General features: G+C 52.4%; 1 long non-coding RNA gene across 7 annotated transcripts; it reads left to right on the top strand.

The window, feature by feature from the left end:
• The first annotated feature begins 1,642 nt into the window (after positions 1 to 1,642).
• On the top strand, positions 1,643 to 15,211 carry LOC124524449 (uncharacterized). Of its 7 annotated transcripts, none has more exons than XR_006965239.1 (6): positions 1,643 to 1,797; positions 2,868 to 3,161; positions 3,451 to 3,539; positions 13,651 to 13,772; positions 14,035 to 14,378; positions 14,762 to 15,211. It is a non-coding gene; the product is annotated as an uncharacterized LOC124524449 (long non-coding RNA). The 7 variants fall into 7 exon arrangements; XR_006965236.1 differs by having other exon boundaries at positions 1,643 to 1,928; XR_006965241.1 differs by having other exon boundaries at positions 1,645 to 1,797; positions 2,931 to 3,161.
• Positions 15,212 to 20,151: the final 4,940 nt, after the last annotated feature.

Here is a 20,151-nt window from a genome sequence, read left to right as displayed (position 1 = left end):
TACTTTACTCCTTTTTATGGCTGAATAATATCCTGTTATGAGGAAATGCCCGTTTTGTTTATCCATTTGCCAATTGATGGATAATTGCGTTGTTTTCACTTTGAGGCTCTGATGAACAATGCCCCTGCGACCATGGGCGTGACCGTCTCTGTGGGGGGCGGGGGGGGGCACGCTTCCCTTCTCCCAGGTGAGGCTGCCCGCAGTGCAGGTGCTGCGTCCAGTGGTGGCCCTGTCTTTAATCATTAGCGGAACTGCTAGACTCTTTTCCAAAGCAGCTGCCCGGTTCACATTCCCGCCAGAGTATGAGGGTTCTGATTTCTGCACATCCTTTCTATTCATTTTATTTATTTATTAAAAAAATTTTTTTCGACATTTTATTTTATTTTTTGAGAGACAGAACGCGAGCAGGGGAGGGGCAGAGAGAAGGGGAGACAGACAATATGAAGCAGGCTCCAGGCTCTGAGCCGTCAACACAGAGCCCGACGCGGGGCTCGAACTCATAGACTGTGAGATCTTGAGCCGAGCCGAAGCCGGACGCTTCACCGCCTGAGCCACCGGGCACCCCACCCCGTTCTGCACATCCTTATCAACACCTGTCACTACTCGCCTGTTTGAGTCTCATTATCCCAGGGGGTGTGAAGGGGTTCGGTCCCGATTCCGAGAGCAGGACCGTGTTCTTGGATGTCGAGGAACATCTTGGCTTGCGCGCTAAGACTTTATTGGTGAGTGTCACCCCCGCAAGAGTGGGGGAAAGAAGCGAGTACACACATCCAGGGGCCACACGGGCGTCCTCTGCTCTGCGGGACCGGTCCTGTGGGGGAAGAAGTGTGGCTGTTCGCTCTCTGCTCCTGTCTCCAGCGGGCCCAGGTTTGCTCCAGCATTGTTCACCCCTCTGCTCTCCTTGTTCTAATACTCCGCGCCCCGGTGCCCCTGCCTGTGCGGGAAGGTCACTCAGACCCTCCTCTGTCCCCCCGCAAGCGGGAAACAAATCTCCCATGTGAAAGGTGCCCTCCCTGTCCCAGGAGGTGAAGAGGCACCCTTATGACCAGCGATGGGAGATTTAGGGCCGAGAAGGCTGTATAGACAACCCTTGTTACTTTCTACTAATTTACTCCCCAGCCCAGATCTGTTTAGAATCCCTCACTACCACCGGAAGCTCCCAAAGTTAAGCTTTTCTGGTCTCGTCAATTCCTCACGGATCCGTTCTCTCTTTGTCTAAAAAGCGGAAAAACTGCCCGCCTCGGTCATTTCTCCGGGTCTCAATTTCATTCGCGGGCCACTGCGAGCACGTAATAAAACGCTGGTTTTCTGTCCTGTCGATCTGTCTCACATAAATTTAATTATTACCCCAGGGGCAAGACCTCGAAGGATAGAGAAGGATGCTTCCGTCCTTCCCAGACCACCTTCTTGGCTGCGGCAGGTTATGGGCGCATCCATCAGAGACCATCCGTAGGGCGGCCGAAGCCATTGGACGAGGGACCAAGGCAGAGTGTGTAGGATGAGAAACCAAATGAGCCTCCGACAGCCCTGGAAGGGAGAGGAGGAAAAGAGGCGGCAAAGCGTGTGGGGGTGGGAGGTCCAAAGGGGCGGGAAGAAGATATGAGCTCCAGAAGTCTGGGGGCGTGAGCTCCAGGAAGGAGGGCCGGCCGTGGCAAAGAAGGCAGGCCACTCCTGACTGCCCCACGGAAGTGTGCGGCGATGCGGGGCCCCCTGGGAACCCCGAGGAGAGCTGGAGCCCAGGAAGGTGACGCAGCAGGTGTAGACAAGACGGCAAGAGACTGGGAGCCGCACAAGAACGTGAGGCGGAGGGAGCTTTCTTCTGTTTCAAAAATGGGGAAGCCGGGAGCAAATTTAAATGCTGCTGGAAGGTTCCAGCAGAGAGACGGATAAAGGGGAAGGACGTGGGGGAAGAGTCCTGCGGAGGCTGGGTAGGCATTTCCTGTAATTACCCAGAGGCCACCTGTAGGGTAGAAGGACTGGAGTCCTGGGTGGGCTGCAGGGCGTCGCCCTCAGGCAGTTCCGGTTTTTGCCCCAGGAGGAGGAGGAGGAGGAGGAGGAGGAGGAGGAGGAGGAGGAGTGGTTCAAGGGAGGGAGGGGCTGGTTCGAAGAGACTGCAGTCTGGGTTTCAGTGTGGACGGCCAGGCTGAGGTTTCTGCCGCAGGGGCCTCGGGGCGGTGTGACTATTGTGAGCCACACCCTGGGCCGGAGGGGAAGAGAAGGCCCGCCCTCTGAGGCATCTAGAACTGGCCTCTTCTGGGACAAAGTGGCAAGGAAGTCCCGGACCCTGACTAGTGGTTGAAGGGGGCCCTGGGGCCCAAGCAGGGCGGAAGGAAGTAGGGCTGGGGCGAGGGGGGGGGGGGCGCCTCTCCTGGAGGTCGGCTCCACCCCGGCGGGGTCATCGTTCCGCCCACTGATGGAAACCAAGCAGTCACAAATTTGTTACTGGAGGTGGCACCTGGTGTGGAAGAGGCCACGGGAAGCTTTATGAATGCGTGGTTTCAGAGGGAGACAGCAGCTGCAGACGATGACAACGTCTGTGCCGGGGCCCCAGGATTGGGTGGCTGCGGTGGTGTGGGATGAGTCACTGGGGCCGGCGAGGCCGGGGCGCAGAGAGGCCGGGGTTCGGATGGGTCATGTTTGTGGAGGACGAAGTTGCTTAAGCCAGTGGCACACCTGCCACGTGAAGGTGGGGGGCCTGAGGTCCTGGGGAGCGAAGGCAGTTGCCCGGGAGGGCGGGACACGGCCGTGGCACACCCGTGGCACACCCGTGGCACACCGGCGCGCCGGGCTGGCTAGCGTCCCCCCGCATCCTGTCCCTTCCGGGACCACAGAATACACCCTTGTTTGGAAATTTGGTCCTTGTGCAGGTGACTGGTCAAGATGAGCTCACCTCGGACCTACTGGAGTAGGTTTGGCTCTTAATCCAACAGGCCCGATGTCCTTAGAAGGAGAGGGGAGCCACAGAGGAGACACGGGAGAAGGCCACGAAGCCGCAGAGGCGGAGGTCACAGGGATGCGGCTCCCAGCCCCGGGGAGGCCGAGGGCTGCCAGGAGCAGGAGGGGCAAGGACAGTCCTGCCCCCAGAGGCTGCGGAGGCGCGAGCGTGCCCACACCTTGACCGTGGGCTCCGTCCTGGCCGGCGGGCCTGGGAGGGGTTGGAGGTCTCTGCTGAGTCCCCCCCCCCCCGTGTGGGGCTTTCCCAGCTGCAGGGGGCTGGCAGGAGGGGAGGCACCCCCACTCGGGGTGGGGGGGTGGCTACAGGGCAGGGGTCCCGGGGGAGCGGGCTGGTGCGGGTGGGATTCCCGCGGGGGACGGTCCGGAGGAGGAAGCACAGCCGGGTGGCGTGTGCAGGGCGTGTGCGAGCTCGCCGTCGTGCCTCACGGCCCTGTTTTCTGTTTTCCTTGGTTACCGTCCAAAATGCAAACGCCCGATATCACCTCTGTTGTTTAGTCCTCGCACACACCTGCCAGACCGTCATCGGGGACGTCACGTGAAGCAACGGGGTCCCGAATGAAACTTGCTCAGAGCTACCGCGCACTGTGAGTGGCAGAGCGGGGTTCAAATCCAGGTCCTTCCGAGTCGCGAGCGGCTGCTCCCCCGACCCCTCGACCTGCCCCTCCACCTCCAGCCCCCTCCCCTTCCCCCCCCCGCCCCCCACCCCTGTCATTCACAACCCCTCTCGGGGCCTCTGCTGTATATGCCGTGCTGGGCACACTGGGGACTCAGCCCCTGCATGTGACCTGGAGGAACCCACAGGAGAGAACGGCATTGTGTGAGTTTCCCAGGGGCCGCGGTGGCAGGTTGTCCCCAACTTAGTGGCTTCAAATTACAGAGATGTGTTATCTTAGCGTTCTGGAGGTCGGACGTGGGAAATGAGTGTCAGTGAGTGGAAATCAAGGTGTCCCTGCGTGCGGCTCCTTCCGGAGGCTCCACGGGAGAATCCATTTCCCTGCCTTTCCCACTTCTGGAGACCACCTACTGTTCTTGGCTCTCCGCCCCTTCCAAGTGTGAGTCCAGCCTCTGCCTCCCGCCTTACGTCTCCTTGTCTGACTCTGCTCCCCCAGCCTCAGTCACGTCTCGGGACCCTCGCACCCACATAGGACCCACCGGACAATCGCCCGGTCTCGAGACCTCCAAGATCCTTAATGACATGTGCAAAGGCCCGTTGCCGTGGAAGGTGACACAGGCTCTGGGGTTGGAATGTGAACAGAAGGGTAGAGGCTGTTGCTCCCCGTGCCCGAGGGGAGGACAGAGTTTCCAGGCACCGCGGCAGGCTTTCTCACGGAGTTTCACGCAGAATGCTAGGGAACAGAGGTGCGACGATGAGAAAAAGCTCCTCAGGAGGTGGGATGTTTGCACTGGGTCTGGAAGGACGAGTCTGTGCTGAGGAGAAGCGGAAACACGGCAGGAGGCAGATGGAATAATGCACAGTGGTGCTACGTGCCAGAACTTTCCGGGCAGGGCTGAGCGTGCTGGGAGCGAGCCTGGAGAATTTGGGAGAGATGAGCTGGGCCACGTCCTGCGGGAGGGACAGGCTGAGAAGCCTGGCCTTTATCCTGTGGGTTCGTGTCTCCAAACCTTGTTCGGTCGTGTGTTCCTTTTGGCTGAGCCGATCTTAGCTTGCACGCCCAAGTATATTGGTGTGTTTATGAATTACACGGGCATCGCTGTGCTGATATCTTGTGTGTGTCGTAACACGCGTAAGGCAGAGAAACCTAACAGAGGGCCTGAACCTTGGCTGGCTGCCTGGCCGCCAGGTAGAGACCGCAGTTCTCAGGCTCCCTTCCAGCAAGGTGTGGTCCCATGCCTGAACTTGGGCTGATAGGATGTGCACGGACGTGCCACCGGCAACTCCCGGCCCGTGTCTCTAAACACAAACCGGTTTCCTGGATTCTCTTTGTTCCTGCAGCTGGGAACATAGAGAAGTGAGCCAGCTTCTACTATGCGGGCAAGATGATACAGGGCCGTAGGGCCCTGGGGTGACCCGGGAAGTCAACCCACTCACCTCCAGGTGGCTGGGGGAGACAGGGCTCAGCTCCCGTCTGAGTCACCTTGTTTTTGGACTCCTATATAGCGGTTCTGTTTACCCCTAATACACATGAGGGGTTCACGTTTAAGCTCAAGCTGTTTTATTTTGTCTTATTTTATTTTATTTTATTTTATTTTGAGAGAGAGAGAGCAAGGGAGAAGGGCAAAGAGAAAGAGAGAGAAAGAGAGCGAATATCCCAAGCAGGCTCTGTGCTCAGCACGGAGCCCAGTGTGGGACCCCAGCCCATGACCCTGGGATCTAGACCTGAGCTGAAATTAAGAGTCGGACGTTCAACCGACTGAGGCACCCGGGCGCCCTAGTTTTTTTGTTTTGTTTTTTTCATACTTCTCCCTGATAGACAACAAGGCTGTGCATGCAAGAAAATATTTTCATGGTCACTTCCCCTTCCTCGTAGAGAATTATAAAGATTTTGTTAGAATTACATAGAGCGTAAGCCGTATCTCTGTTAAGACGGCCTCTAGGCCAGCTCTGGGCTTCGGTGGGGAAGCGGGCCACAGAGTGACGGTGGCTTGAGTTGGTAGGATGGGAGGGGGCTTTGATCTGGGGGCTCTGGGGTAGAGAGTGGTGGCTGGCCGTGCCTTCTGTCCCCTCAGTCCCTGGGACGAAGGGTGCCTTGCTGGCAGGGGCTGAGCCCCGTTGGGATGGGCCCTGTGGCCTGGAGAGTCTGACCGAGCACAGAGCCCACGTCCCCCCTGCGTGGCCCTTCAGGCCCGGGACCTGTCAGGGAGAAACAGCTTATCAAGCAGCTCATCGTGTCTTGTACTTGGCTGAGCCCAGGAGACGGGGGTGGGGACAGAGAAGCCAGTTCTCAGAACAGAAGGTGGAAAGCCCTGGCTGGACCTGGCTGGAAGGACCTTCGGAAGGGAGCCGAGGGCTGTAGGCTGGGGCCAGTGGCTCCTGCAGGACTGGGGGATGTTTGTCACTTCCCCTGGTTTGTTGGTTTTTATCCCTTGTCAGCTTCCCTGCGGTTGTTGGCAACAAAACTTTCGAGACGAAAAAGGGGCATTCGTTGTGTGCCCTTGTTCAAGGTTGATAGGAGACAGGGAGGGAGAGGAAACCACTGCTGTTTGGCAACCAGGCTTGGGGTGGGGTGGAGGGACCCGGGGACAGGACCCTAAGGGACAAAGTGCGTGATGGCAGCAGAGAGAGGGCAGAGGGCTGGGATCCCAGACCCGGCAGTTGCCTGAAGGCACAGGTGCCTGGAGCCCCTCAGAGACGGCTGACGGGCAAAGAGATTGTGGCGTGTGCACGCAGAGCGGTATCACTTGGCCGCAAACGAGAACGAAACGCGTCCACCGGGACAGCGTGGGTGGACTTCGAGGGCACTGTGCACGACAGAAGCCAGTTTCAGAGAGACTAGCACTGAGCACATCACTCCGTCACAGGTCCCTTGAGGCACCGAGTTCACAGGGACGGAAAGCAGAAGGGTGGGCACTGGGGGTGGGGGGAGGGGGACGGGGGTTAGTGTTGAACGGGGACAGAGTTACAATCCGGGATGACGGAAAGTTCTGGAGATGGGCGGTGGCGGTGGTTATACAACAAGTGAGTGTACAGATAACCGCACAATGGCATCCTTAAAACGGTTAAGGTGGTAAATTGCATGTTTTGTGGATTTTGCCCCAACTAAAAACTGTGAGAGAGGGGCGCCTGGGTGGCTCAGTCGGTTGGGCGTCCGACTTCGGCTCAGGTCACGATCTCACGGTCTGTGGGTTCGAGCCCCGCGTCGGGCTCTGTGCTGACAGCTCGGAGCCTGGAGCCTGCTTCGGATTCTGTGTCTCCCTCTCTCTCTCTACCCCTCCCCTGCTCATGCTCTGTCACTCTCTCTCTCTCTCTCAAATAAATAAACACTAAAAAAAAAAAAAAATTAAAAAACAAACAAACAAACAAAAAAAATGTGAGAGGAAAGACGGAAAGAGGTAGAAATGACCGTGGCCTGGTTCTCCCGTGTGCGCGTGGTCACGTCGGGCCTGTGTCCCGCGGCCCCGGGCTGGCGAGCCAAAGCAGAGAAGAGAGAGGCCCGGGAGGAAGAGGGGCCTGTCGCCTGGTGCCATGCCGTCCGTGTCCTCCGCAGCCGGGGACCGCAGAGCGTCAGAGATGACAGAAGGCCTTTGTCAGGCTTCTTTCTCTCTTTCAAGTGTCTTTTCTGAATATTCACTGTCCTTTCCCCCACGCGCTCCCCACACTTGACTTCTAGTGTCACTTATCTCTGCACACTGAATAGTCACAGTTGCTAAAAGGCGCGGGCTGTGTGACAAGAACGTTCTTGGATGACCTGGGGTTTCCGCAGCTCCCTCGGGTCGTCCGCTAGGTTGGGCTCTTTCAGAAAGATTCCTCTGGGGTCGTTGTCATCCTCTGCCCCCTGGACCCATCTCTGCCCTGCCCGGCCACCGTCTGGCCGCTGCGTGTCCTGTGCCCGCTGTGGGAGACTCCTTTGGGGAGGAGGTCTTGCCCTCCGGAGGCCCCTCCAGCCCCCCTCCCAGCTGCATCGACCCCACGGTGGGCATGACCTTCCCCTTGGTTCGTCTGTAGACACCCGGCTGTGCCTGGTTTGTTCCCTTCCCCCTGGCCTTCTCCCTAAGTAGTCCTCACCAAGTCTTTCCTTAACAATCCGGGGGAGTTCGATCTCCCACTCGGGCCTGGTGGAATCACTGTTACCTCCTCTTGTGCTTCTCCCAGCAAGAAGCTTCCAGAAATTTCTGAGGACAGCAAGCCCGGTGGCCATTCACGAGGTTATCGGAAAGACACCGAAGGTCCTGAAAATGCCCCCAGGGCCTAGTGGCGTTGCCGCTGCCGTGGGAGCGCGGGCTTCCCTGGAGAGCCGGGCGACGCGGTCACTGCATTGAGTATCCCTAGGGGCCGTCACCGTGAGTGAGGGGCTTAGGACGCACTGAATCTGAGCCATCCACGGATATTGGGAAAACTCTGGGCCTGATAAAAGCCGCATTTCTCTTGTTACTGCGCTGGTATTAGGTACGATGGGATTGTGGAGAGTAGAACTGATAGAAATCAAGGTACCAGTGCGGCCACGCTAGCTCCAAAGACTTTTAGTGGAGAATCCGTCCTTGCCTGTCTGGGTTCTGGCCAGCCACCTCTCGCAGCCCCCTCCCTCCAGTCTCTGTCCTGGTCGTCACATGCCCGTCTCCTGTCTCGTGTGTTCTTTCCATGTTTCTCCCCTCTTCTCATAACACACGGGTCCCACTCCAGCAGGACCTCATATTTATTTTATTTCTTTTTAGGTTTATTTATTTATTTTTGTTTTTTGTTTTTTGTTTTAATGTTTATTTTTGAGACAGAGAGAGACAGAGCATGGACGGGGGAGGGTCAGAGAGAGAGGGACACACAGAATCAGAAGCAGGCTCCGGGCTCCGAGCTGTCAGCACAGAGCCCGACGTGGCGCTCGAACTTACAGACCACGTGATCGTGGCCTGAGCCGAAGTCGGAAGCTCAACCGACTGAGCCACCCCACTATTCATTTATTTTAAGGGAGAGAGAGCACGTGAGCAGGGGAGGGCAGAGAGAGAGGGAGGGAGAGAAAGAGAGAATCCCAGCAGGCTTTGTGCTGTCAGCGCAGAGCCCGACCTGGGGCTGGAACTCACGAACCATGAGATCACGACCTGAGCCGTTATCAAGAGTCGGACACTCCACCGACGGACCCACCCGCGTGCCCCAGGACCTCGTCTTTATTAATTCCACCTGCAACAACCCTATTTCCAGAGAAGGTCGCGTTCACGGGTCCCGGGGGTTAGGGCTTGAACACATCCTCCGGGGGACACAATTCAACCCTTCAGAGTACCGCTTGGTTGAAAGCAGGGATCTCAGGCAGACCCAACTGTAACGAGAAGGTCACGTAGGCAAGTCAGAAGAAGCAAAAACAAGAAAATAAAAATGACCTATGATTCCCAGACTCGGAGATGATCATGGTATGTGCACACGACCAGATCTTTTACCCGTGTAATTACACTTGTCAACCTGCGGACAAGTATCATTAGGATTGTACTGTACCTAATACTTTGTTGCCTTGTCACTTTCCTCTTGCCCCTGACGGTTCGATAATCCAGGGTAAACATCAACCTGGGGTAAGAAACATTTGGCCACCGCGATGTTTACTGGCTACATGGTGTGTGTGTGTGTGTGTGTGTGTGTGCGTGTGACAAATTTCTTAGCCTATCCTATCAGTGGACACTCACAGATAGCCTCCTAGTTTTCATCATCAGAAACAAAGCTTCAACAAATACCTTCATAGCTAAACACGTACGCACATCTTTCTTCTTCTGCCTTAGGAGAAACTTCAGCACTGTCTTTTGAAGTTCATCTTCTGTGCCTCATGGGTCACGTGGCTCCTGTTATGCTTTTCATTCACAATCATTTCCTGTTTCCCTATTTTTTTTTTGTTTTAAATCAGAGCTGAGCTTAAATCTGTGGTTGAACAAGAAACCCTTAAATTGCTTATAATCTGAAATATTTACTGGCACTTTGAAGACAAAACAGTGTATAAAGTTCATTAATGAACGGGATAGCTGTGTTTCATCAGTGCAAGATTTAGCTTCTGTTGCTCTGTATGCAATTTTGTGGTATGACAAACAATTGTATCTAGCTAATGGAATTCTTTTCCCTTTTTGCAAGAAGTAGAATTTCATGAATTGTAATTTATTAATTATTATTAAGTATTGGACTAATTTCCTTCTTGCTGTAAGGTATTGGGATGTAAAATTTTCTACATATTAAGAGTTGAGAAAAGAGATAAGCCTCCCCCTTCCCCACACCCAGGGCCACACCCACTGAAAACAGAGCCACTAGGTATTTGGGTGTGTGGGTGCCCTGTGACCTCACTGCAGATGACCCCGACCTCTAAAGGAGACAGGACTGCCTTCAGAGTGACCTGGGCTATGCCTGGGCTCGGTGTCAGTTTACTCACGTGACCCACTCAGCAGCAAAAAACAATAAAATGTTTTGCAACCAAATGTGCATGGCTAAGATCCCTGCAAGGTTTTGCATCTGGTGAGAACAGTGAGATGGAAAGCTTCCTCTGATTTTCTGAGTTTGCCTGATCTGCTCAGGATCTCTGGTTTTTCTCCTGATTTGGGGCAACTAAGTACAGGATGTGTGCAGGGGCTGTGTGTTTGCACGCCAACTGCAGGGTGTGTGGTGTGAGTCGAGAAAAGTGTCTTCTGTCCTATGCCCTGCCGTGTGTATTTTGAAGCTCTGTTATTAGGTGCATATGCCTTTATGATTGTTACAGCTTGATGATAAATAGACTCTTATTATTATGAAATGTTCCCCTTTTTCTGGTGATTCTCTGCTCCCTCCGCATCTTTGAGATGATGTCAGTACAGGGACTGTGGCCTTACCCATCGTGTCTGGGCCTTCTCCACCTTTTTGTTTCCAGCCTATCTGTGTGTTCACATTTAAAACACATCTTTTGTACCCAGCTTATCATTGGGTCTCCCTTTTTAAAATCCACTCTGCAGGTCTCTGCCTTTTCTTTGGGGAGTTTAATCCTCTATATTTATTGTAATTATTGATACGACTTGTGATCTATCATTTTGCTATTTGCCGTGTGTTTCTTTTTCTTAATTTTTTTTAGCTGGTATTGTTCCTCTCTTCTTCCTTTCTTGTCTTTAGAGTTGCTTGATTTTTAGCATTCCATTTTATTTTTAATTTTTTAATTCTTTATTTTTTTTAAGTTTATTTATTTATTTTGAGAGAGAGAGAGAGAGTACGAGCAGGGGAGGAGCAGAGAGAGAGGGAAGAGAGAGAATCCCAAGTAGCCTCCATGCTCAACACAGAGCCCAAAGTGGGGCCCGATACCACAAATTGTGAGGTCATGACCTGAGCTGAAATCAAGTGTTGGATGCTTAACCGACTGAGCCGCCCAGGCACCCCTATACCACATCTTCTTAATCCATTCATGAGTCAGTGGACACTCGGGCTGTTTCTATAGTTTCGCTCTTGTAAACAATGCTGCTATTAACATTGGGGTGCATGTACCCCTTTGAATTAGTGTTTTTGTATTTTTGGGGTAATAATTTTTGTACTCCTCCATGGTGGATTTATTACTATTAACAACAAAATCCCAGGGAAATTTATTAATTTTAATATTATAAGAACTTGAAAATAACGGAAAAGAGGTTTTTTACTGATTTTTTTAAATGAACAAATTTTTTTTAATGTTTATTTATTTTTGAGAGAGACAGAGAGAGAGAGTGAGCAGGGGAGGGGTAGAGAAGGAGACACAGAATCCGAAGCAGGCTCCAGGCTCTGAGCTGTCAGCACAGAACCTGACACGGGGCTCGAACCCACGAACGGCAAGATCATGACCTGAGCCTGAAGTCGGATGCTTGACCGACTGAGCCACCCAGGCGCCCCAAGTGAACACTCACAAGTGTACGAGAGGGTTGATGGTCTGATGCATTAAAGGTATTCAGGCAAACAAAATTGGAGGGCAGCGATCGCACTTTTGAGAATCACTTTTGACCTCGATAATTTTTCTTTCCACTGTGAAATGCAGGTTTGTAAATAAACACAGCTAACAAATTTTGATCTGAAGCCAGGCATACACACACCTTTGATGCATTAGCAAGGTGTGAGGATACGGTTCCCATTGTAGAAGTTACGCCTAACACAAAACCCAGCGAGTACCAGCCGATGGCGTCAGAATAGAGGCATCAGAGGCATGAGAACAATAGGCCAGCTTCTAGGAAAGCTGTTCATGGTGCAGCAGAGGGAGAGGACAGTTGTCTCGAGAAGAAATATGGTAGATGGGCTTCCCGTGAGAGGGCACAACCCCTCCAGGCAGAGAAGGCAGGTCTGGTTTGAGTCCTTGCAACGCGGAGCAGATTTGAATCTTCCGGAAGCACCTCTCTGTCAAGGGTCTTCTCCAGACTCCTGCTCTCAGGACAGCTCAGCCCCCACTGCGGGGAGGGGGGGGTTGAAGGGGGTGGGGGACTCCCACTGCGCCCACCTGTCCCGCCCCCGCCTCTGCCGAATTAACCGCAGTAGTTGACTCTACTTGCCTCTGTTTTCCTACTTCCCCACTCAGCGTTTCTCCGCACTTGAGAGTTGGGGTGGGAGCTGTGGAAACTCTCTCTCTCCTTGAGACACCTCATTCCTCCAGTACCCGCTTTTTCACTTGTACCTTCAAAATCTCCCTGGGGCGCCTGGGTGGCTCAGTCGGTTGAGCAGCCGACTTCAGCTCAGGTCACGATCTTGCGGTCCGTGGGTTCGAGCCCCGCGTCAGGCTCTGGGCTGATGGCTCAGAGCCTGGAGCCTGCTTCAGATTCTGTGTCTCCCTCTCTCTCTGGCCCTCCCCCCGTTCATGCTCTGTCTCTCTCTGTCTCAAAAATAAATAAATGTTAAAAAAAAATTTTTTTTAAAAATCTCCCTTTCTGCTGGCTCCTCCGTTTCAAATCCCCTTTAATATAAAGAAATGTGATGAAGGCTTCTTCCAGAAACGTTTCACGATTTCCTTCCCAGGCATGAACATGCGGCCAGTTATGTTCATTTCAATCAGTCTACATAGGAGGGATAAAATGAGGTCCTCTCAAAAAAAAAAAAAAAAAAAAAAAAAACCTACTCCGATGCCATGCATACAGAAAGCATTTAATAATTGCTTCATATTGCCGTTGCGGATAATATACATCTTTTGACAGCAGTTGCTTTCTTGTGGCATTGAAAAGGCAAAAGCGTAGGAAATACAAGATTTTCACCAAATATCTATCAAGTCCCATCTAATGCCTTCCCTGTCAAGCTTTAACGTGAACGCAGATTCCCAGGGGATCCCGCTACAGTGCAGATTCTGATGCCTGGGTCCGGGGTGGGGCCCAAGACCGTGCATTCCTCGCATGACCCCGGCGATGTTGGCCACAGACCCGGCAGTACCTTGCAGTAACCTGGGAACGGACATCCAGTTACTGGCACACTCAACCACTCGCCCTCTACTTGGGCACACTGAGAAGTTCCGGGTGCTTGTTTATGGTGCCAGCCCGAATTTTCAACTCTTGGTGTGGAGTGACGCAACGTTTCGTGACTGTGTTTGTCACGTGCTTGCCTGGTGTTCAATACGTAAGACCGACGATAAGAAATCATGTTCATAGAACATTATTACAGCTTGATTTTGTTGCTGACGATCCCCGCCCTCGCCTGGCCAGTTGGGGGTCTGTGCGGGGGCCACTGTCTTAGACGGTTTCAGGAGTGTCGCGCCCTGGGACGCGGCATAACTGTTCTGTAACCACCAGCTCTAGGCTCTCGATGCTATTTTGGAGAGTGAAAGTCGTATGACGGCTTATGCAGTGTGCTTGTTTATTTAAAATACTGCTACTTCCATAGATTTCTCTACCCGGCCCCCATCTCTCTCTCTCTCTCTCTCTCTCTAGAGAGAGAGAGAGAGAGAGATGGGTGGGGGAGAGAATCTCAGTTTCCACACTCAGCGTGGAGCCCGACGCAGGGCATGATCCCACAACCCTTGATCACAAACTGAGCTGAAATCAGGAGTCGGATGCTCAATGGACTGAGCCACCCGGGTGCCTCGATGTGAGATTCTTATAGAGGAAATGGGGTGATATATACAATTTAAAGTTCTCCTCCCTTTCCCCATTTAACAGAGCAAGACAGAGGAAGACCAAGACTTATCTGTATTCAGTTGCTCCACTGGACACATCCAAGAGTCATCGTTCGTGCGTTACTCTTACTTCCTAGAACATTCTACGTGTCCTTGACTAAGGGGGTGCGTGTATGTGTGTGCCTGCGCATTTAATCGTATTATTTATTCATTTATTTTTTAAATGTATTTATTTTGAGAGACAGAGAGAGCAGAGGGGGGTCAGAGAGAGAGGGGGAGAGAGAGAATCCCAGGCAGGCTCCGTGCCGTCAGTGCAGAGCCCGAGGCGGGGCTCCAACTCACGAACCTCGAGATCATGAGCTGAGCTGAGACAGAGAGTCGGACGCTTAACCGGCTGAGCCACCCAGGCGTGTGTTTGATTTTACAGGCAGTGTGGTGTCAGGGCAGTTCGGCCTCTGACTCAGAGGTTCTGAGTTCCGGTTCTGACTCAGCCAGTCATCACATGAGCTGGAAGAAGTCATGGTCTTCCCGGAACTTCGGCTTCCTCAAACATCTGGAGATGATCAAGAAATCCCGAGGTGACACCAAGGCGACTCCCGGCTCCAGGAGTCTGCTTCCCTCTCTCCTCCCTCCCTCTCTCCTCCCATTCCTAGCCTGGGATGTTGGAAGCATTTCTGCATCAACACCAGGAGAAAAGAAGGTGGAAATGGCTTCGAGGAACGAGACGTGTGACTGTAGACGACACTAACATATTGAAAGATTCTAAATAGGGTGAGAATTACTTTTTCGTCTTGTGCTTGAGCAGTAAGCGCTGCGTTGTTCGTGTCCGGAGGTCGACGCCCGCGGAGGGGGTGGGTCTCTGCGGCATCACCCACTGCCCTCTCCTCTCACGGGCTGTGTGAGCGTGTTAAACAGACGCGGGTCCCCGGAGGGGCCCCGCGCTCATGGGTGAGCCCCTTTGGGGAGGCGAGTGCGTCTGGCCCCCGGCTCTCGTGACAGCCCGTCTCCGTCTGGCCCCGGGCCCGGGGAAGGTGCGAACGGTCCCCCAGGGTGGGGCGGGGGGTCTGGGGCAGGCTCCCCGCTCCCCAGCCCCCCGCGGCGCCTCCCTGCCCGCCTCCTGCAGCCCCACCGTCCACACGGCCTTCTCTCCAAAGACAATGTAGCTGCGAAGTCACAGCTCCTCTAACACAGCGAAGCAGATTGACTCCGTCCGGTGTGGCCGCTTCGTAGGCGCTGGATGGTTCCAGTCGGGGCTGGAGGACGGGCGTCTGGCGTGTGTCCCACGGGCGTTACCTCTCCTGCCCGCTCTGGTCCTGACCTGAATCTACTGCATCATCGGCTCAGCATTATCGATTGGTCCTGTGCTGTCCTTTCCAAGCTGGGAGACCATCCAATTGGATACAGGACAGCTTCCAGGAGTTTGGTCCCAGGGGTGCTTTTCTTGGGGACGCCAGTGGGCGGCAGAAAGGGGGTCTGCATCGTCACCCTTTTGCGTGACGGCCGGGGTGCTACATTTGGGGGTGGATGCATACCCACAGCTTCTGTTCTCTCTCTCTCTCTCTCTCTCTCTCTTAAAGACAGGGGCATTTGGGTGGCTCAGTCGATTGAGCATCTGACTCTTGATTTCAACTCAGGTCGTGATTTCAGGGTCTTGAGATCAAGCCCCAAGTTGGACAACAGACTGAGAGTAGAGCCTGCTTGGGATTCTCTCTCTCTCTCTCTCTCTCTCTCTCCCTCTGCCTCTCTCTTCTGCTCGTGCATGCTCTCTCTTTATAATAATACTAATAAAAAAGATAAGGTAGCAAGTCTGTAAGTTGAAGTCCTTTAAAACGGGGCTGTTTAAACCTCGGTGTTCCTTCCCGTCACCTGGGGACCTCGTCGACCTGCAGGGGTTCATCGGACAGGGCTGGGTGGGCTTGGGTTCTGCATTCTAGCAAGTTCCCAGGCAAAGCTGGTGTTGCTGGTCTGGGGACCACACTTTGAGTAGCAACCTTTTAGGGGAAACCTCATCATAATCCTTCGCATTTTCTTTTGCATCGTCTTCTGCCGTGTGAACTCGAGTGCTATTTTGGTAAGCATAAACTCTTGAATCGAAATGTGCGTCCAGAAATACACATTGTGCTGTCTGCTCTCAGCTTTGCCTTTTTCCTGAATCTCTTTTCCCTCAGATGTGGGTAAACCAAGTTGGGAGAGGATAAAAAAACCCTTGCCTGTAATTTATTTCCTTGTGAAGTGGGAAGTCAGGACAGCTCATGACTCACATAGCATAGGCTTATATATTGAAGGTAATCAAATGTTTGGGGCACCTCCTCTAGGCCAGACTCTGCGTCAGGCATCCAGGGGTGCAGATATGCCCCAGCTCTTAATGAGCCCCCTTAGCGGAATCGTGTTAAGAATAAAAGAAATGCTCACAAGCTATTAAATAGGATAGGGGTATGTCCAGTTTGCTACGTGCTATAATAGATTACTAGCCAAAAATTAAGATTTGATTTGTATTGATGAAAGGAATGTGCTTCTAAACCAAGGCTGGGAGAATTGCCCTGCTGTCCAAGGCTCGGCTCAGCGGTCCTACTGTGATGCTCTCAGAAGGAGACGGTTTGTGGCTCTCCTGATGCCCCAGCACCCATCCTGGCTCTCGTGCACGTGCTATCCAACACCACTGGAAACCCTCTGCAAGCTGGGTTTGCGTCTTCACCATCAGGGGTTCCCCACAGTACGTAACACAGGCGAGTTAGGTTCAAAGCGTCCCAGTGCCTCATGGCCACCACGCCCTGAGCTCGGACTTGGGTTTCCCTCCGCCGTGTTGGGTGGGACCAGCTGGACCACAATATGGGGGACAGAGTTTCTGTCCTTCCCCTTCCAGCAGCCTTCAGGCCCAGGGTACGAGACCCAGTGATGTATTAGTGAACAGACACCTCAAAATTCAGTGCCACCTGCTTGTAGGGCGCTTGGATTCAGGCTGATGTGTTGCAGGCAGGGGGGGACTGGCGGTCTCAGGAGGGGCGGGTGGGGACTTCCGGGGGGTGCTGGAGGCCAGTGACTCAGCTGAAACACCCATGCTTTATTATTTTATTTTATTTTATATTTTATTTTATTTTATTCCTTCATAGATTCTCACGCTTTGTTTTATTTTATTTCATTAAAAAATATATATAATTCATTGTCAAGTTGGCTAACATACAGTGTATATAGGGTGCTCTTGGTTTTGGGGGTAGATTCCCGTGGTTCATCGCTTCCATACAATACCCAGTGCTCATCCCAACAGGTGCCCTCCTCAAAGCCCATCACCCATTTTCCCCTCCCCCCCACCTCCCCATCCACCCTCGGTTTGTTCTCTGTATTTAAGAGTCTCCCGGGGCGCCTGGGTGGCTTGGTTGGTTGAGCGTCCGACTTTGGCTCAGGTCACGATCTCTCGGTCCGTGAGTTCGAGCCCCGCGTCGGGCTCTGGGCTGATGGCTCAGAGCCTGGAGCCTGTTTCAGATTCTGTGTCTCCCTCTCTCTCTGCCCCTCCCCCGTTCATGCTCTGTCTCTCCCTGTCTCAAAAATAAATAAACGTTAAAAAAAAGAAAAGAGTCTCCTGTGGTTTGCCTCCCTCCCTCTCTGTTTGAGACTATGTTTCCCCTTCCCCTCCCCCATGGTCTTCTGTTGAGTTTCTCAAGATCCTCGTAGGAGTGAAAACATATGATATCCGTCTTTCTCTGACTGACTTATTTCACTTTGCATAATACCTTCCAGTTCCATCCACGTTGCTGCAAATGGCCATATTTCATTCTTTCTCATGGCCAAGTAGTATTCCGTTGTATATAGAAACCACATCTTCTTTATCCATGTGTCAGTGGATGGACATTTAGGCTCTTACCATGATTTGGCTATTGTTGAAATTGCTGCCGTAAACATTGGGGTACAAGTGTCCCTATGCATCAGCACTCCTGTATCCCCTGGGTAAATTCCTAGCAGTGCTATTGCTGGGTCATAGGGTAGATCTATTTTTAATTTTTTGAGGAACCTCCACAGTTTCCCAGAGCGGCTGCACCAGTCTGCATCCCCACCAACAGTGCAAGAGGGTTCCCGTTTCTTCACATCCTCGCCAACAGCTGCTGTTGCCTGAGATGTGAATGTTAGCCATTCTGACAGGTGTGAGGTGGTATCTCATTGTGGTTTTGATTTGTCTTTCCCTGAGGATGAGTGATATTGAGCATTTTTTCATGTGTCTGTTGGCCATCTGGATGTCTTCTTTGGAGAAGTGTCTATTCATGTCTTTTGCCCATTTCTTCACTGGGTTACTTGTTTTTCAGGTGTTGGGCGGGGTAAGCTCTTTATAGATTTTGGATAGTGACTCTTTATCTGAGATGTCATTTGCAAATATCTTCTCCCATTTGGTCAGTTGCCTTTTAGTCTGGTTGATTGTTTCTTTCACTGGGCAGAAACCGTTTATCTTGATGAGGTCCCAGTAGTTCATTTTTGCTTTCAATTCCCTTGCCTTCAGAGACATGTCAAATAAAAAGTTGCTGTGGCCAAGGTCAAAGAGGTTGTTGTCTGTTTTCTCCTCTAGGATTTTGACGGTTTCCTGTCTCACATTTAGGTCTTTCATCCATTTTGAGTTTTTTGGCACCACCCATGTTTTTAAGATGCACACTGTCTTCTTGATTGAGGAAAAGAAAATATTGATTGATTTCCAAAAACTGGCTGTTCCAGAATATGTTTGTTGGCATAGGATAAGCTTCTGTAATTTCATTTCTAACTGATGTCCACAGATTTACATTTTTTTTTCTTTTAGGGAGAGTGAGAGCATGAGCAGAGGAGAGGTGGAGGGAGAGAGTCCCAAGCAGGCTCCACGCTCAGTGCAAAGCCCAACATGGGGCTTGAACCCACACCTCTGGGATCATGATCTGAGCCGAAATCAAGAGTTGGAGGCTCAACCGACTGAACCACCCATGCTCCCCAGGTGTTCACGGATTTAAAGCCCATTCTGGCTTTGAGAAGAGGAAAGAAAACTAGTGGAAAACACTCTTAAACTTGAAACGGTCTGTCTGGGAGGGAAAGACAACAAAGTTTCTCAAACTTCCTGGTGACGCTTCATAGGTTTCGATCCATTAATTTCCTTTAAGAAACATCCCAGCCACGGGGCGCCCTGGTGGTTCAGTCGGTTAAGCGTCTGACTTCGGCTCTGGTCATGACCTCATGGTTTGTGAGTTTGAGCCCCACGTCGGGCTCTGCGCTGACAGCTCAGAGCCTGCTTGGATCCTCTGTCTCTCTGTCTCGGGGCACCGGCAGGAAAGGGACGGCACGCTCAAGTGGGTGACGGAGGGGAATTAAATGGAGGGGTGAGTTACTTTGAAGAAGGGGTGAGGCCCACCCCGCCTGGTGGCGTAATCAGCGGAATGTGCAGAAAGCTGTAACAGGCCTGCGGCTTTCAGAGGGTCCCCGGAGAGAGGCTGTGGCCTTCAGAAGGGGAACAGCAGCCGCTGCCAACACGGATGGGGAAGCACGAGAGTCGGACCTCATGTCCTCCCCTCTCCACTCTCTGCCGGTGACTCCTACCTTCCCCTTTGAATGGACCCAACTGGAGGCTAGAAGAAAAGGAAGCCCAGTAATTCAGTCCATAGCGGCTAATGTCTTGGGGCACAGAGTTGAGTGGAGCTAAGTGGATGATCTAGAATGGCAGGGGAGAACATCCAGCCCTCTGCTGTCCTTAGACCGTGCGCTTTCCCCTGGATACTTGTCAGTCACCTCATGGTGCCAACGGGGCTGCAGAGCTCTGGGCATCACACCTGTGTTCAAGGCAGTGATAACTGGGGAAAGCAAGGAGTCAAAGGCCTATGTGAACTGTATTGGGCCCTTTGTATCAGGACGGCTAAAGATTTCCTGGAAATGCCACCAGCAGATTTCTGATTTTATCTCATGGGCTAGAAATGGGTCCATGGTTTTTCCTCTAAAAGGAAAAGTGTGGGAGCCTATCAACTCCCAGACAAGTCCCCATGTTAGGCCATCCATTGGGGGGGGGTCTAAGAATTGGAAAATCTATCAAAGCCTGCTTGAAGGAAGTGGGTAAAAAGTAACTATACGTCGATGAATAAACTGGAGAAGTAGCGTTTGTGTTTATGGTTACTGTATCAGATACTGAGAAGTTTTGCAAAATGAAAAACAATTTATGATCTCAGACTAACAATCGAAACTGGGTTTACAAAGAGGACGTTGTTGTAATATATCGTCTTTATTATTCTGTACAGTCTGGTGGGGAGACCACTGCACTCAGGATCTATCCAAAGGACAATGTTTTAAAAATGTGTATTTATTTTTGGGAGAGAGGCAGAGCGCGAGCAGGGGAGGGGCAGAGAGAGCGGGAGACACAGAATCCCAAGCGGGCTCCGGGCTCCGAGCCGTCAGCACAGAGCCCGACGCGGGGCTCGAACCCGCGAACCGCGAGATCATGACCTGAGTCGAAGTCGGACGCTCAACCGACTGAGCCACCCAGGCGCCCACACAAAAACTTTTTAAAAAGTGTATAGCAAGTGTTTGAATTCCTCACAACACCATCGCATTA

Source organism: Lynx rufus, unplaced genomic scaffold (assembly GCF_022079265.1).
Source record: "Lynx rufus isolate CCGP_SWC_20201006 ecotype Redwood Valley unplaced genomic scaffold, mLynRuf1.p SCAF_4, whole genome shotgun sequence".
NCBI classification, from domain to species: Eukaryota; Metazoa; Chordata; class Mammalia; order Carnivora; family Felidae; genus Lynx; species Lynx rufus.
This window is presented reverse-complemented; position numbering and strand designations above follow the sequence as displayed.